Here is a 16,048-nt window from a genome sequence, read left to right on the forward strand (position 1 = left end):
GCCTCACAGCAGCACCAGGAGACAGGTGACTTTATCCTCACCTTGCAGATGCCGTCGCTGAGGCTCACTGAGAGAGTCAGAGACTGTTAGAAGCTGGGCAAGAGATCGACCCTGTGTCTGATTCCAGGGCCCATGTATTATCGTAGTGCTACACCATTCCTAGGCTGGAATTTATTCTTCTGATCCATCGATTGATTCAATAAATACTAACCTAGTGCTTGCAATATAGCAGGTGCTGTTCTCAGTGCTCAAACTGCCTTCAGGGAGCTTGCATGCCAGTTCTGGTCCACTCTGCAAGGCTGGGAGGCACGACGTACATCCCTCTGTGTTGTGTGTGTATGTCTGTGTGTGTTTTCTATCTATGAGCAGGGAAATCCCAAGATCTAGTGTTACCTCTGAAAAACATTATCTGAAAGATCATTTGGGCAATTGCCAAATTGAGGAGCTGAGATAGAGCCATCTCAGAAGAGGAGCTGTGGAAGGCAGAAGGATGGCTCCCCAAGGTGTACACATTCTACTCCCTAGAACCTGTTAAACAGCAAAGGGGCATGAAAGGGTGTAGATGGAATTAATGTTTCTCATTAGCTGACTTTGAAATAGAGAGATTATTCTGGATTATCTGGGTGGGCCCAGTGTAATCACTTGGGCCCCAGTGGAAGGCAGGACACAAGAGGAAGGAGCCACATAATGCCACGAGAGGGACTCCACCCACTGCGCCTGTATTTGGAGAGGGAGGAAGGGGCCGGAAGCCAGTACATAAGGGCAGCTTCTAGAAACTGGAAAAGGCCGGATAATGGCTTCTCCTCTAGAGCCTCCAGAAAGAACGTAGCCCCACCCACACCTCGAGTTTAGCCTACTGAGATGCATGCCAGAATTCTGACCTTCAGAAGTGTAAGAGAATGAATTTGTGCTGTTTTAAGCTGCTAAATTTTAAGTAAATTATTAAGGCAGCAATATAAAATAGATACAGAGCCAAAATCTCAGGTTAGGAGAACCTGGTTCTTGCATGGAAATGGGATCTGGACGGGGGCTTAACAGGATAAAGGCATCATAAGGGATGAAGTCTGCTGACCGAGAAGCGATCAGTGGGCGAGTTCCAACTTCACACGTGCAGCAGGTTAAAGGGCATGGTGCACGCACACGGAACATCTGCTTGGCCCTGACTTTTATGCAGGTGCGTTTCAATTTCCCCAAGCTACGGACAGTTATTTAAGGGAATATAACATGGGCTATTGTTCCTGCTACTAATTTTAGGAAGAAAGCAAGACCACCAGGGACCGTCAACCGTCACCACGACTGAAAGACATACCCCACAATATGAACTTGACCCTAGACCAAAGCTCCCAGGACCCCAGCAGGTAAGGCTCTGGTGGTGGTGAGCCTCAGACCCGAAAGAAGGTCATTCCCACTCCAGACAGACAGATCCCACTCGGCACTATCGGCATCCCTGCCATCCAAAGGTCCCGGGCGGCTGTGGCTGGTCAGCGTCCATGGCCTCCATAGCAATCAAAAGGATAATGACGTATTTCCCACTTAAGCTCATAGCGGGGGGCTGAGAGAGAGATCCGCAAAGGAGGCTGCTGCTCTCCAACTGGACCGAAGCTGAGGGACGGCCAGGGGTGGGTTCCATTACTGCAATTAGCGCACGGTGTAAACAGCACTTAAGGGCTCTATCTGGGAGTTTGCGGTAATCCATCTGAAACACACCACCGTTTTATGCAGGGAGCAATGAGGGGAACTGTCTCCAAGTCAACTTCGTTGTCTAGTCTGCAAAGGACCCTCTTCCTCCTTGTTCATGCCCTCCCCTGCTCTCCCCATCTTGGCTTGGGGCCACGGCCCCTCCTGACAGCTGTGTTCACTCCAGGGGCAAATCAGGCACCTTAAAGACCTGGCGTGTGGGAAGGTTTCAGCACTGCCCGGCCTCTAGTTGGTCCACCACGGTGGGGGTGTTGCTCCGTTTCTTCTTTCGTTTTCATGGACAATCCCAATACTGTCTGTTCTGTCCTTTGTAGATTTTGTGTGTGTTTGTGTATTGTAAATACAAGTGATGAAGGAGCCATGTTTGCTGTCGAGGGGAGGAAGCTTTGCAAGGAAGAGGTCCCTGGAGATGCCTACTGAGACCTTCCTGATTTTCTCACCCTTCCCAGGGTCTGTAGGGTGGCCTGTTTGTGTGCAGTTCCAGACTATTCTCTCTCTCTCTCTCTCTCTCTCCCCCCTCCCTCTCTCCTCTCCCTCCCTCCCTCTCTCTCTCTCTCCCCCTCTCTCTCCTCTCCCTCCCTCCCTCCCTCCCTCCCTCTCTCTCTCTCTCTCTCTCTCTCTCTCTCTCTCTCTCTCTCTCTCTCTCTCTCTCTCTCTCTCCCCCTCTCTCCTCTCCCTCTCCCTCCCCTCCCCTCTCTGCCTGGTGGAAGCTACCATTTTGTCATCTGCCTGGACTCCGGGGAAATTCCAATGACTAGGTTTTTAGAAACTGAAATATGTTATACCTTTTCTGAAGACCTAGTATTTGTTTTTCGGTTTTGGGGTTCTTTGGAAGGAAATAGCCAAACATTGTCACAACAACATGTTGACCAGGTTAAAAAAGATCACAGTGATGGTATGACTGTAGCAGGGATGTGGCTGACTTGCCCCCTGCCCTCTACAACCTGGTCTATATCGTTTGAGCGCGTACACACTTTTGATAAAGATTTCGACACATTGAAAAGGAGAGTGCCCGAGTCTTGATCGATTGTTAGGGACCCAAAGGACTTTTCTGTAACACCAAATGCCTCATGGAAAGTCATAAGGATGGCACTTGTTGTGACAAGCAAATATGTCCCCAAACATTGCCAAATGCCACACCATGGGGGACACAATGGCTCCCAGTTGAAAACTACTCTCTTACATGAATGGATTTTTACAGCTACTCCAAAAGCTGGAGGTTTCACCCCAGAGAGGTGAAGTGTCTTGGCAGAGACCACCCAGCGTCTAAAGAGTCTAGGTTCAGACTCAGCTCTCAGGCTGTCTCCCTGGGTCTGCAGTTGCCCTACGGATTGTTCCAGAACATTCCACGCGGCCTGAAACGGGGGCGGCCCCCTCTGGGTTCTGTCTGGCGGACACAGGACTGTGGGGCCTCCTTTCTCAGCGTGCAGAAGGCTTCTAGATCTGGCTGCAAAAAGAACAACACAGCCTCTGTTAGGAAGAAAACCACAGCTTGGAAAAAAGAAAAGTAGGGACACGTCTGATTCATCGGGATGACTCATACCTGGGATCGCTGCTCTTCCCCTCGGCTTCCCGCGGCCTGTCGCGGCTTGCGAAGGGCCACGGTGACTTGAAAAGGCAAAACTCCCCTCTCCGAGGGTGGGGACGGATCCACCTGTCTGGGTGCACGGAGTGAGCTCGGCACAGCCAGCCAGCAAGATAACTTTATATCAGGGACGCGGAATCAGATTTCAGAAAATCCAGCGTGTGGAGTTGGAAGGTGCTTGGAAGTTTCTGGCCGGCTCGGTGTGTCCCTCTGTGGACAGCTAAGGGCCTGTGGGAGCTACCGTATGCAAAGGAAGGAATTGCAATAACTGTTCAGCAAGGCCAGGGCTGGTGGAAGAAACAGATCTTCAGGTGCAGCAGATACAGCCGATAATTATCCTGGAAAACGCGTCAAGCTGCGGAGTTCATCTCCTTATGTAGAAACCCGGGTCGCCACCACGATTGCATCAGGCCTCTGGGAAGCCTCGTGCGTGGTCCTCTATTATCTATTGATAGATGACTTTGTAATCGCACTCACGTTGTTTTCTTGAGGGCAGGAGGGTGTAATCTTCTTGTTTCACGCGTCTCACATCTCCCGGTACGCAGTTAATTCCCGGAGCGGGCTCGCCGAGTGCCTGGGTTGACAGAGAAGGGGGTGAACTTCCACTACCCCCATTAGGGGTCTTTGTGCCCCGCGAGCAGACAGTTGCCCAAATTCCACCCATTAAAAAAAAAAAAAAAAAAGAATGGGCTAATTAAGCCTGCCAGCCTAATTTTGCGCTTTCTAATTTCGCCCTTTAAATGCATCATAATTATCAGATGCAAAATACATTTTCAAATGCAGAGCCACTGACGGGTGTATTTTTAAACGTGCAGGGCTAAGACGGGAGGGAGCGAAGAAGCAGGCCATATTTTTAACTTGTATCGTTGGTCAGGGAAAGGCCATTGTTTCTCCTATTGCCACCGCCGTCTTTGGAATGAAAATTGCATTTAATTCGACCGGGGTACTGAAATAGACGTCATTGTGTTGCTGTCCCCGGCAGTGCTGCTGGGCGGCTTGTCCTTTGGGGTGTGCTTGGACAAAGGAGATGAGGTCACAGCCCGAGACTCCGGGCTTCACGTTAAGGCATGGGGTACATGCCTCTGCGGAGGCCGAAAGAAGTCAGGGTTGGTGTCGACAGGAACTTGGAGCAGCTCTTGGAAGCCACGTGACGCAAGCCTTCCTTATTGTTATTTTTAATGTTTTCAATGGCTTGTCTTTATTATCGACAATGCCATGCACCCAAAGCCTTTGATTACGGAAGCTTTTGGACACAGCTGTTTTGCCTTCTCTCCAACCTATCCTAAAGAGGCATTGTTTAATTCTATTCAAAGTTAATGTTGGAAACAGAAGAAAAAAAGTCACAGATAATTACATGCCATCTTACATTTATAATATATCTACCGTGTTGCCCCGAAAATAAGACAGGGCTTATATTTATTTTTCCTCAAGAAGATACCTTAGGGCTTATTTTCAGGGGACGTGTTATTTTTTTAAAGTATGGCACAATAAATCTACACATATTCAAATACAGTTAAGTCGTCTTCTTCTGGAACATCATCATCACTCTCCAAACCCCAAATTCCATCTTGAATTTCTTGCAACTCTATTTCCTTTAGAACCATTGGCCCTGATCTCTCATGTCAAGCAATAGAGCTCTCGTGGGGCAGATGAGAAGGGCTGCTCATCTTCTTTACCCCTCCGAGACGAAATGCATGGGTTGTGCAGATGCGCTGCGTAGCCACACTCATCACTAGGTCTTATTTTCAGGGTAGGGCTTCTATTGCGCAAATGCTTAGAAATCCTGCTAGGGCTTGTTTTATGGGTAGGTCTTATTTTCGGGGAAACACGGTATGTCTTGCTCAGTGTATGCAGTCCACGTGAGCTGCATACTATATATCAATGCAGCATAATGTACTGCACAGGGTCTAGCATCAACAATAACCACAAAGGGCAGGTTAGCATGAAATCTGGCACTAGGGTGTGGCTCCCTCTGCACGTATAAGTTCCCTCGTTTCACAAAGCCCTTCCTTTTACCGATGAGGGATCTTCTCCCACTTTCTCTCCAGGAAAGAACAATGTAGTCCCTCCATGTGAACCCACTGCTCCTTCTTGGGCCCTGGGTTTCGTTCCAGGAGGTGCTGTCATCTCGCTGCAGGGACTTAGACTGCAAGAAGATCGACTTCCTTGCAAGGCTCTATACAAACAGAGCTCTCTGGAAGCCACTGGGTCCTGTCTGGAGTCCCTCTGCTTAGCTATAAAAAGAATGATTCCATGAATGTTCCTCACTAAGAACAAGGATGGGGCTTGGGGAGATGCTAATGGAGATGCCCCACCCCATCACTTCAGTTTGGGGTATCTGGTCGCATCAATGGACCATCACTAGAGCCGAATTTCTCCAATATTCCATGATTTGTGGAGAGTTCATCACAATATGAGAATAGCAATGGTCGTTCATTGAGTCCTCACTTTATGCTTGGCATGTGCTTGTTGCTCTCTGTAGTGATGTCGTCTTGGATGATACCAAGGAGAGGTGGAATACACAGCTTTCTAAGGCTTCTCCCAGGGGTTCCTGCCTGTGCAGTCATCGGTGCTGTGATGAGAAGCCAGAGCATCTTGTGGTGATTTTTTAGGCATCAACAGATAACTTATACAATAGCCAACATTGATCAGAGGCATTGTTCAAGGCACTTTTTACCTATGACCTTATTTGACCCACGCAACAAACCCTTTATGATCGGAATTATTCTCCCATTTTACAGATGGGGAAGCTGAGGCTTGGGAAGACTGTGGCTTGACCAAGTTCCCAGAGCTTGTAAGTGGAAGAGCCAAGGTTCAAAGCCAGTGTTGAAGCTGTCCACCTTGCTTTCGTTGAACGATATGGGTGTCTTAGACTGTTTAGTGTTGCTGTAACAGAATACCTGAGGCTGGAAAGTCTATAACAACAAAAAAAGAAGAGATTTGCTTGGCTCGCAACTCTGATGGCTGGAAAGTTCGTGGTTGGGGTGCTGCTTCTGGTGAGGGCCTCCCTCGTGCTGTTTCCACTGGTGGAGGAAGGCGGGAGGGGAGAGAGCCTGTGCAGAGATCACATGGCAAGGAAGGAAACAAGAAAGAGAGAGAGACCAAGGAAACCAGACTCTATTAAGCAACTCACTCCTGTGGGACCTAATTCAGTCCCTGCAGGGTGGCAAGACGTTAATCTGTCTATGCGGGATCCACCCCCATGACCGCAATACCTCTCCCCACCTTCCAACACCAACACCATCCCATTGGGGATCAAATTTCAGCATGGATTTCATAGGGGGCAAACCATACCCAAACTACAGCAATGGATAGTGGGTTCGATCCCATTTTGGGTATAGTGGAACTTGTAGTAGATTAAGGTAGGAACCAGATAAATATTTGGTGGAAGCCCCCATATGGAGAACACTCTCCTCGGGATTACCCAAAGCCCCCTCCCATGAGCAGTTCTGCCTGCCTGGTGATGCACCTGTCTAAGACCTCACCACCAATGAGTGGGTTTTCTTTGCACTTTCCCTCGATGCCTACATCAGGTCTCTGATGTAACTGGGATGGGTAGAGGAGGGTTGCTTCAGACTCCTGTCTTCTCTCCCTAAAGCCATCCATTGGGGGGCGGTTCAAAATCTACCCTAATCTGAAGGGTCTACAGGAGAGGAATGCTTCTCACGAGAAAACTTCAGCAGCACTTGGGAGTAAGCCACAGCGGAAGAGAGTCAAAGGGACTCTCTTCTGTCTAAAGCTATGCAAATCGGTGGTTTGCCCTCCAAACACGAGTGTTTATCTCAGTTTCCTTTTTCGGCTGATTGAGCGATCAGAAAGCAGAGAGGTGGTGACCCCCAGCTGCACTCTGCCTCTCAGAAACTTTGGTATTTTGACTCCACCACCTGCTTTTAACAGAGAAAGTCAAGAGCCTCAGTCTGCCTGGCCCCTTGCACGGTTCCGAGAATGCCCTCCCACCCTGTGCCCAGAATTTTCTTTGTACCAAAGTTGACTTCTGGCTGCCAACTCAGGCTTTCTTGGAGCCCAAAAGCAGAGACCACTCTCCCTACCCTCTGGAAAATGAAGCACACAGCTGAATTTAATATTAGTGTTTATCTGTATCTTACTTATTCTTACGATCCAAGGGGGGCGCACAGAGTCAGGATGTTAATATCTGCCAGGTTCGGATGAACACTGGGTACTACTTTTGTCATGTTACAGCCAAGAAACCAGAGCCAGGGAGAGAGAGGCATTTGCCTAAGGTTACCTGGTTGGCCACTCGAAGGGCATATCTTGAAGTGTGCAGACACACGAGGATTGGGACAACCTGTTAGCAAAGCTCAGAAAGCTCACCACATCATGCCGGGTGATTGTACAGCAGCTGCAGTGGGTTCTTGCTTTCTCAGGCACTTTATATGTGTTATCTCCATCTTCATAAAAATATCTAAGGCCACAGTGGTTTATATATATATTTTTAAAGAAGTCACTGACCTAGTTAAAGAATCTGATGACATCTAAAACTCTTTCCCTCATAAAAATACATATTCAATTTTAAGGGCTCTTTAAGGATCTCTGGACTCCAGGCTAAAAACCCCTGCTTTAGGTTAAATATTTTTGTTTTCCCCATGTTGAAAATGATCCAATGGAGGCTCAGAGAAGTTACATGCTATGCCTGTGCACGGCAAGATAACAGGTGCCCTTAAATACAGATCATTGGGCTCCTAAGCTCAAGTGGGTTTCTTCCCTTGAGATGCAGTGCCACAGATTCCAAAAAGCAAGTGTTACCTCATTCTTTACCCAGCCAATATACTTTTTTAAAGCATTTATTAAGTGCCCAGCATTGAATAAGAGGTTGCCCCTCGGAGCTTACATAAAGTCTTGCACAGCTGATAGCCAGGTTACCCCTCTTCAAGGTTGAAGCCTGACTGTGCCTCCCTGACTTCCCAACTTGGCAAGTGGGAAATCCTTGAGACACGGCACAGTTGGCATCATTCGTGGAGGCTGTGGGAAGCCAGGCCAGTGAGTTTTAGGATTGCACCAAGAGGCTGTGGGGGCTGCCCCACACAGAGTGGGCGACGGCGTCACCTTGGCTGAGTGCAGGGAACTGAGAGACAAGAGGTGGCGGCTGGGCTCTCTCCCCAAGGCCTTGACCCGGAAACACCATCGGTGTCTGAGGCAGGGCTGCCTGAGTCTTCTTTGAGGAATGTCCAACAGGCGCCTCATCTCCAATGTGGGGGCCAGTGTTTTCCCAGGCCCTGGAAGGGCAGTGGTTCTTGGAGCGCAGTGAACAGCACGCCACGCCTGGGGACGTGCTGGACAAGGTTTCTTTCCATGTCCTGGCCGGAGTCACTCCACTAGAAAAAATCCAACAGAGTGGACCTGTCAGAAACAAGGTCACATCTGCCTTCTGTTTTCATGATGACCGAGAGTGGCGGGGGTAGAGCCATCCTCCCGTTCCTTCATGACCACCTTCAACATTTATGAAGTGCCTACTGTATGCAGTACACTACACAAACTGCTAGGGATGCAAAGATGAAAGTTGTGGTCCTTCATTTAAAGTTTAGTCATACAAAAAGGTCAAGTGATTACTGTCATACAGGGTGAGCCATATATTGGGAACTTGGGCAGGAACACCTAAGCTAATGTGTAGGTATCAGGGAATGTTCCCCCCTCACACCAAAAAAGAAATTATTCTTAAACATAGATGAGAAGGAAGGAAAGGGTTAGCTAGTGAAGGGAGCAGTGCATGCCCAGACCTGGAGGAGAAAGAAATCCTTGCATTTTCAGGGTGTGAACTAAAAGTTGTTCAGTGGGGCTGGAACGTAGACTGTGAGAGATTTTCAGAAGTTTGCAAACCCTTATCCTCAGTCACCGTGCTGCATAGACACACTGTCAGTTTCCCTGAGTTTCTTTCTGAATAGCTGGATATATGTTACAATGCAGTTCAGTATGTGCTTGGATTTTATAAATTCTGTAGCTGCAGGCTCTAGCGGTTCAGGGTGAGTGCAGACCATTAGGTTTTACTCCCCAAAGCTCAGGTTTTTAAAGGTCTATTTATTTTCTGATGTTGGATATCACCTACAGCCCCCTCCTTTGCAAAGTTTGGACTCGACTTTGGAGGTGTACTGCATGGTATACATGTAGCACATTTTGTTAATCCACTCATGCGTTGATGGGCACTTGGGTTGTTTCCACATCTTTGCGATTGTGAATTGTGCTGCTACAAACATTCGAGTGCGGGTGTCTTTTTTTGTAGAATGTCTCTTTTTCCTTTGGGTAGACACCCAGTCCTGGGATTGCTGGATAGACATGCTTTTAAATCACTTCCCCATTACTTCCCAGCAATGTGGCTACCTTCTCAGCATCAGTATCCTTATGTGGAAAATAACTGGATTATTATGAGAATTACAAAGAGAACACCTGCAAAGCTGTCACTGTGGTGCTTCACACGTGCTCAGCAAATAGTCCAACTACTATCATTATGATGATCTTGATCATTATTATTAATATTAGTTAATAGCTGTCATCCTCCCTCCCCAGATTGACCAGGGAGGGTTTTCACTACTCTTTTTGGCCTTGATTTCCTTGATGACGTTTCTTCATCTTGATATCATGGAGTGGAGGGAGTTAGTCCCATTCATGAACCAGACAGTAGAAATGCCAGACGCCCTGAGATCCCATCTGCGTCTGCCACCATGAACAGGTGTGTGTCGGTCACAGGCATTTCGAAGGTGTGCGTGGAGACCAGGGGAAGAAAATAACAAGAAAATAACAGGAAAAGCTTTACTCTAATAAATACATAATATATGTTATCCGCAACATATTTTTTTTTTTTTTCCCGGAATGTGTTAGATCTAAACTAACAAAAAAATCTGGCTTTAGTCTCTGGCCTAAGGTAGAAAACAAATAGGGTGTCTGACCTCATTATCTAGTCTCGAAGTCTCCAAAAGAAACCTCATTCCTCAATGTGGTGAAATCCAAGAAGCAGTGATGTGTAAGAATATAGGGAAGGTCTCACTCTACTCACACGTACGACCACATCCAAAACAAACACGGGGGTATCTACTAACATCCAAGGTGCCCGCTTGTGTGGGGGTCCTTGGAAATTCAGAGGTTACCACTGGCAGTTTCCATCCTGGCTGACTGCACTAAACTTGTCAGAAGAGGTTGAAAGATTTACCCAGTTTATATCCCTTTCACGGCCTTCTAGTCTACTGTTGTTCCCTGACCTACCACAGCCCAAAACAGTCATTTCGTTTTTTTTTTTCAGATTCGTGTTTGGCCATTGTGCAAGAACCCCACATCACGCTACAAAGATCTTTGGAGACAATTATAGCAAATCCCCTGTTGTTGTCTCTCGTTTTTGTTCGGAGCCTTTCTCAAACTTCTGCCCCACTATCTTTTAAGTTCTCACAGTGCCTTATTTAAAACAAGTTGAGCTGTTCTGGGTTTACAAAGTGATACATGGTGTTTGGCTCATTTTTTTTTTTTTCTTCTTCTTAAAGGGAAGGAATAATTGTGGGCTTTAACGTGTTGCCCAGAACTCTGGCTAGAGACTTATTACATTGCAAGGATCTCAATTTATTATCGTGGTAACCCTGAAAGAGTTTTACATGTATGAAGAAACTAAGATTCAAAGACGGTATTTAATTTGGCTAATATCACACAAGTAGTGAACAGTGGAGATGGAATTCAAAACGTTTCAGAGCTTACCCACACATTTCATTGCCCTGCTTTATAATAATAATAATTATTATTATTATTAATACCTGCAGGGATTTTGTTTCTTAGTCACAACTCTAAGTGAGTTTTTCCACAGCGAAGAATAGAGTCACAGTGGTAATTCACAAGGAAGCAGAAAGAGCCCCCCTGTCTCCCCATAGTTTGGGAAGATATAGTGCCTGGCCAGAAATGAAATAATTTCTACTCGTCATCAAAAAGAAGAGGTTTATCACAGATGTAGGGAAAGCAGCCTGTGAGAGATTTCCTTTTCAAGGTATAAAAGCTATATAACGTTCTTAATCTTAAAAATATAAAATCAATTCAATTATGGCATAGTACGTAAAATCTCCTCCCAGGCGCACCCAGAGGTTATTGATTTTGCATCTCCGAAAGAGAAGAAGAATTATTCTAAAATCATCACGACTTGGCATTTTGATAGACCCCGAGCTTCCAAAATACCCTTGTTCGCTACAGAGGTGGTCCCCCAAGTCTTCTTCCAAGAACACCATGAAGGGTCTCCCTTGAGTGGAAAGTTTCCTGCTGCCAAATCGGGGTCCCTCCTACCCAGAAGCCGTCCCACTTGGGCTCAGTGTGGAAGCTTCTTAGCCAAGAGTCGCTGAAAGATTCGGAGAGTTTCAGAATCTGGACTAGCTACAAGTTAATTGCATTTAATTATGCAAGCCTCAGTCATCCAATATCTTCTAGTTAGTCTGTGCTTCCTTGTAGGCACCCATGTATAATTTGAAGTTTAAACAATGCAAATTTCCCTTTTGGAAATCTTAAGTAGTCTGGTGTTCTACCTAATGGCAGTTCTTTTTTTGCTGTGCGTGAAATCATTTTCCTATCTGCGTTGAAGCTGTAGGTAACCAAAGAATCACTCCTGCTCTAGTAGAAGGCAATTTGCCCTGAGGAATCTGTGCATAGTTAAGCAGTGAGTACAGCTACAAGTTCTAAAACGTTCAACATTAAATACACATTAAGCAACATTTCTTCCTCCTACTGGAGGAGGAACTAGACAAAATAATTGTCTAGACTCAGTCTCTCTTTTCTCAAACTCATTTTGACATTTTTACTCTGTTCACAGACCAGTGTTTAAGAACTGCCCTTCTCTGCCAAGCTAGACCACAGGCTCTATCTATTAATAACTTTACCACTGCAAAATTGCCAAGTCAATAGAGAGAATGGATGAGCTGAACACGTAGTGTGGTTTGCTGGAAGACGAGGGGTTCTGTACCTCGCTTTTCAACACCCGTTGAGGGGTCTTGGGACCCCAGAAGATCCCTAAATCTAACGTTACCCCCTATAAAATTAGAGGATTGACATACCTGATTTCTAAGACTCCATTAGGGCCAATGTTCTATGTATGTATGGCAAAGAACAGAAGAACCCAGAATTCTTCCGGATGTAATAGAAATGGAGAATGAAGAAGCAGGGTACTAGGTTACCATTAAAGAGGAACATAATGCAGTGGCAAAGAGTTGATGTCAGACACCAAAGCGCCCTGGGTTCAAGGTTTTCCTCTGCCAGATACAGATTATGTGACCTGGACCAAGTTACTCCACCTCTCTAAACTTCCCTTTCTTTGTAAAAAAAAAAAAAAAAAAATTAACAAGATTACATTCCAGAGGTAGGAATTAACTGTGATAAAATACAAAGCACTTGGTTCAGTTTTGAGGTAGAATGAGCCCTTATTAATTGCTAACTCTAAATAGAAGTTTAAAAAGACAAACTGGCATGTTACCCATGTCTCAGGTATTTGCCTTCCGAGGCTACCTTCTTTGGCCTGTTCATCCTTCTGTCCTCTTCTTGGCCAACTCTTCTTTAACTTTGTCTGTTAAACTTCTCAGATCTCTTGGTCTTTTTCTCCAAAAAGCAATGCCAGTATATGTGCTAGTTGTTCAAAGAAGTTCCAAATGAGTGATAGTGCGTGGAATTCAGAGCATGTCTCCCATTGGGAATTAATAGGGGGATTTGTGTATTATGTAGGTGTGCTGGCCTTGAGCTGCTCTCCCCTCTTCCCAGTCTGTTCTATACCCTGTAGCCAGATAATCCTATTCCTCCAGACTGCAAACCTCTTTAATAGCTTCCCACTGATTTTAATTATTGATAAGGTGAAAATTCTTTTAACAAAGCCCTGCTTATGACAGACCTCACCAATTTCACCAGACTCACTCTGTAGCTCTGTTTTCTCCAATGAATGATAAGTTTTCTCCTGGCACCTTAATTATCAATCCCTTCCAAGTATATTTTCACTCACCATTCAAAGCCCAGCTCAAAAGCTTCCTCCTCCAGGAGGTACTCCTTGATCTTTACTCTTTGGATCTTCCATCCAAGGCAAGATCAGCACTTCTTAGTAAATGTTGGCATAAGCAGCCTACAATGTACAATCTTTCTTCTCTCTCTCTGTGTTTCTTTTTTATTTTTGGCTATCATTACAATTGAAATTTAACCATTATTTGTACAACCCCATAATTTGAAGTTTATTCTCCCTTCCTCTCCATATAAGCCTCAAGTCTGGGCTGGGACTGTTCTTTCCAGGACTGCTAAATCCACACTGCACAATCTAGTGCCTGGCACATAGTACATGTTCAATAATATTTAGCGAATTAATAACTGGCTTTTCAAATGACGACATACACATTTACAATGAAGAAGGTTCATCCTGAACGGTAAGACGCGGAGTTAAACGCTCATCAATTATTTAAAAAGTTAGACATTTTACAGGAACAAACTGATCCTGAGATCCTGGGAGGCTCCAGGATGTACAGTTGTCGAAATGTCACCTTTAGGTCGTGGGTATTGATTTACAGTTTGCATTCCTGAGTACATAGGATTCTGTGCTAGCAGGGAGGCGAAAAAATCAAATTTCTGCATCGCGGTGAAGGAGAAGGCTAAGTCAGGTTCAGTATCATCTGTCGGAAGGGTGTGTGTGTGTGTGTGTGTGTGTGTGTGTGTGTGTGTTTAAGAGTTTTACATTGACTGGCATTCTCGGTGGTAAGAAGAAAGAAGATTTAAGCCATATTGTTTTTTTTATCAGAGATTAGTTTTGCTGTTTCAAAATTTCAATCAAATGGGATCATACGGGAGTATTCTTCTGTTACCCTGCTGCTTCCACGTGGCACTGTTTTTGAGATTTACCCACGTTGCAGTGTGTATTCACGATTGGTTTCTTTTTACTGCTGTGTAGTATTCTGTTGTATGTGGATGTCATCAATTCTTTATCCATTTCATTTTGATGGACATCGGAGCTCTTTATAGTTATTTATTATCATTAATGAAGTTTCTATGGATATTCTTGTACAGGTCTTTTTGTGTTTATATGCTTTCATTTCTTTTGGGTAGACATCTAAGAGTGGTGGTGCTAGGTCCTAGAGTCAGTGTATGATTGCTCAGATTGCTGGACGGGTTTACAAAGTCATTCTGTTTTCACACCCACAAAGATCACATCAACATCTGGTGTTATCTCTGTCTTTGGTTTAGCTATCCTAGAGCGTATATGCTGTTATTGCGTGGTTTTAATTTGTGTTTTCCTGATGACCAGTGTTGAACACTTCTTTATGTGCTTGTTGACCATTTGAATATATTTTTTGTTTAAGTTCCTGTTTGGATTTTCTGTTCATCAAAAAGACTGAGTCATTTATCTTTTAAGTATTGAGGTTTAGGGGTGGCTTATATATGTATATATTTTGAATGTGAGTCCTTTAATTATGTTCTCTGCTATTCACTTTATGAAGGTGTCTTTTGAAGAGCAAATGTGCTTAATTTTGATGAAGTCCATTTCTGTCGATTTATTTTCCCTTTATGATTTGTGCTTTTTTTTTGTAGTTTCTGAATATGTTTTATTTATCCATTTATTTTTATTGATACATGATAGCTGTCTATATTTTCATGATACATATAATTTGATACATTCATATAATCAAATCAGGGTAATTGTGATATCCATCACCTTAAATATTTATCTTTTCTTTATGCTAGGAACATTCAAATTATTCTCTTCTAGTTATTTTGAAATATATCATCCGTTAATGTTAACTATAGTCAGCTCACTGATTTATCGAATACTAGGTCTTATTTCTTCTACCAAACCTTGTCCTAAGAAACTTTTGCTCACTTTGATGTTGTGAAGATATTCTCTGAGTTTCCTTATAAAATATTTATAATTTTACCTCTTATGTTTAGGTCATTAACCACCTCAAATTAATTTTTATGTATGGTGTGAGATATGAGTCAAATATCATCTTTTTTTTTCATGTAGATGAATTCCTTTCACCATTTTGGCCCTTGGTTAAAAATCAACTAACCATTTAAGTCTAGGTCTATTTCTGAATTCTATATTCTGTTATACTGATATGTTTTTTGAATGTGTATAGCAATGTAACATGCCATTGTGATTATCTCAGCTTTATACTAAATCATACAATCAAATAATATAATTCCTTCATCTTTGAAGAGCTTCCATTTCAAAATTGTTTTTGTTGTTTTGGTCTTTTGCATTTTCATATAAATTTTCAAATCTATTTGTCAATTTCTACGAAAGTGACAGCTGGGATTTTGAGTGAGGTTGAACTGCATTTATAGAACAATTTAAGAAGAATTAGCATCTTAACCATATTTTTACAAATCCAAAATTGGTTTACTTTCCATTTGCTTGGATCTTTAACTTCTGTCAGTCATGTTTTGTAGTTTTTAGCATAGAGGCCTTGAACATATTTAAATAAATTTATCCCTAAGTATTTTATATTCTCTGATGTTATTTATATTCTTTCATGTTATTGTAAATATTTAAAAATGTTATTTTCAAATTATCTCTTATAAACATATGGAAACAATTAATTGTTATATGTTGACTCTGTACCTGTGACTTCAATAAATTTAGTGATCCACTCTGGTAGCACTTTTTTACATTCATTATGATTTTCTACAAACATGATGCTGTCATTAGCTAGTAAAGGCAGTTTTACTTTTTTCTTCCTAATATGTTTGGCTTTTATTTTTCTTGTCTTATTGCACTGTCTGAGACTTCCAGTAAAATGTTAAATAAAATTGCTGATGAAAGGCATC

The 16,048-nt window shown here is 43.9% G+C and overlaps 1 long non-coding RNA gene across 1 annotated transcript; it reads right to left on the minus strand.

Annotated features, from left to right (window-relative positions):
- Positions 1 to 2,715: 2,715 nt before the first annotated feature.
- On the minus strand, positions 2,716 to 12,338 carry LOC105862805 (uncharacterized). Its single transcript, XR_001150211.2, has 3 exons — positions 12,310 to 12,338; positions 3,242 to 3,857; positions 2,716 to 3,145 (listed from the first exon to the last, which is right to left on the minus strand). It is a non-coding gene; the product is annotated as an uncharacterized LOC105862805 (long non-coding RNA).
- Positions 12,339 to 16,048: the final 3,710 nt, after the last annotated feature.

The sequence above is a fragment of the Microcebus murinus genome, chromosome 20 (assembly GCF_040939455.1).
Source record: "Microcebus murinus isolate Inina chromosome 20, M.murinus_Inina_mat1.0, whole genome shotgun sequence".
Lineage (NCBI taxonomy): Eukaryota > Metazoa > Chordata > Mammalia > Primates > Cheirogaleidae > Microcebus > Microcebus murinus.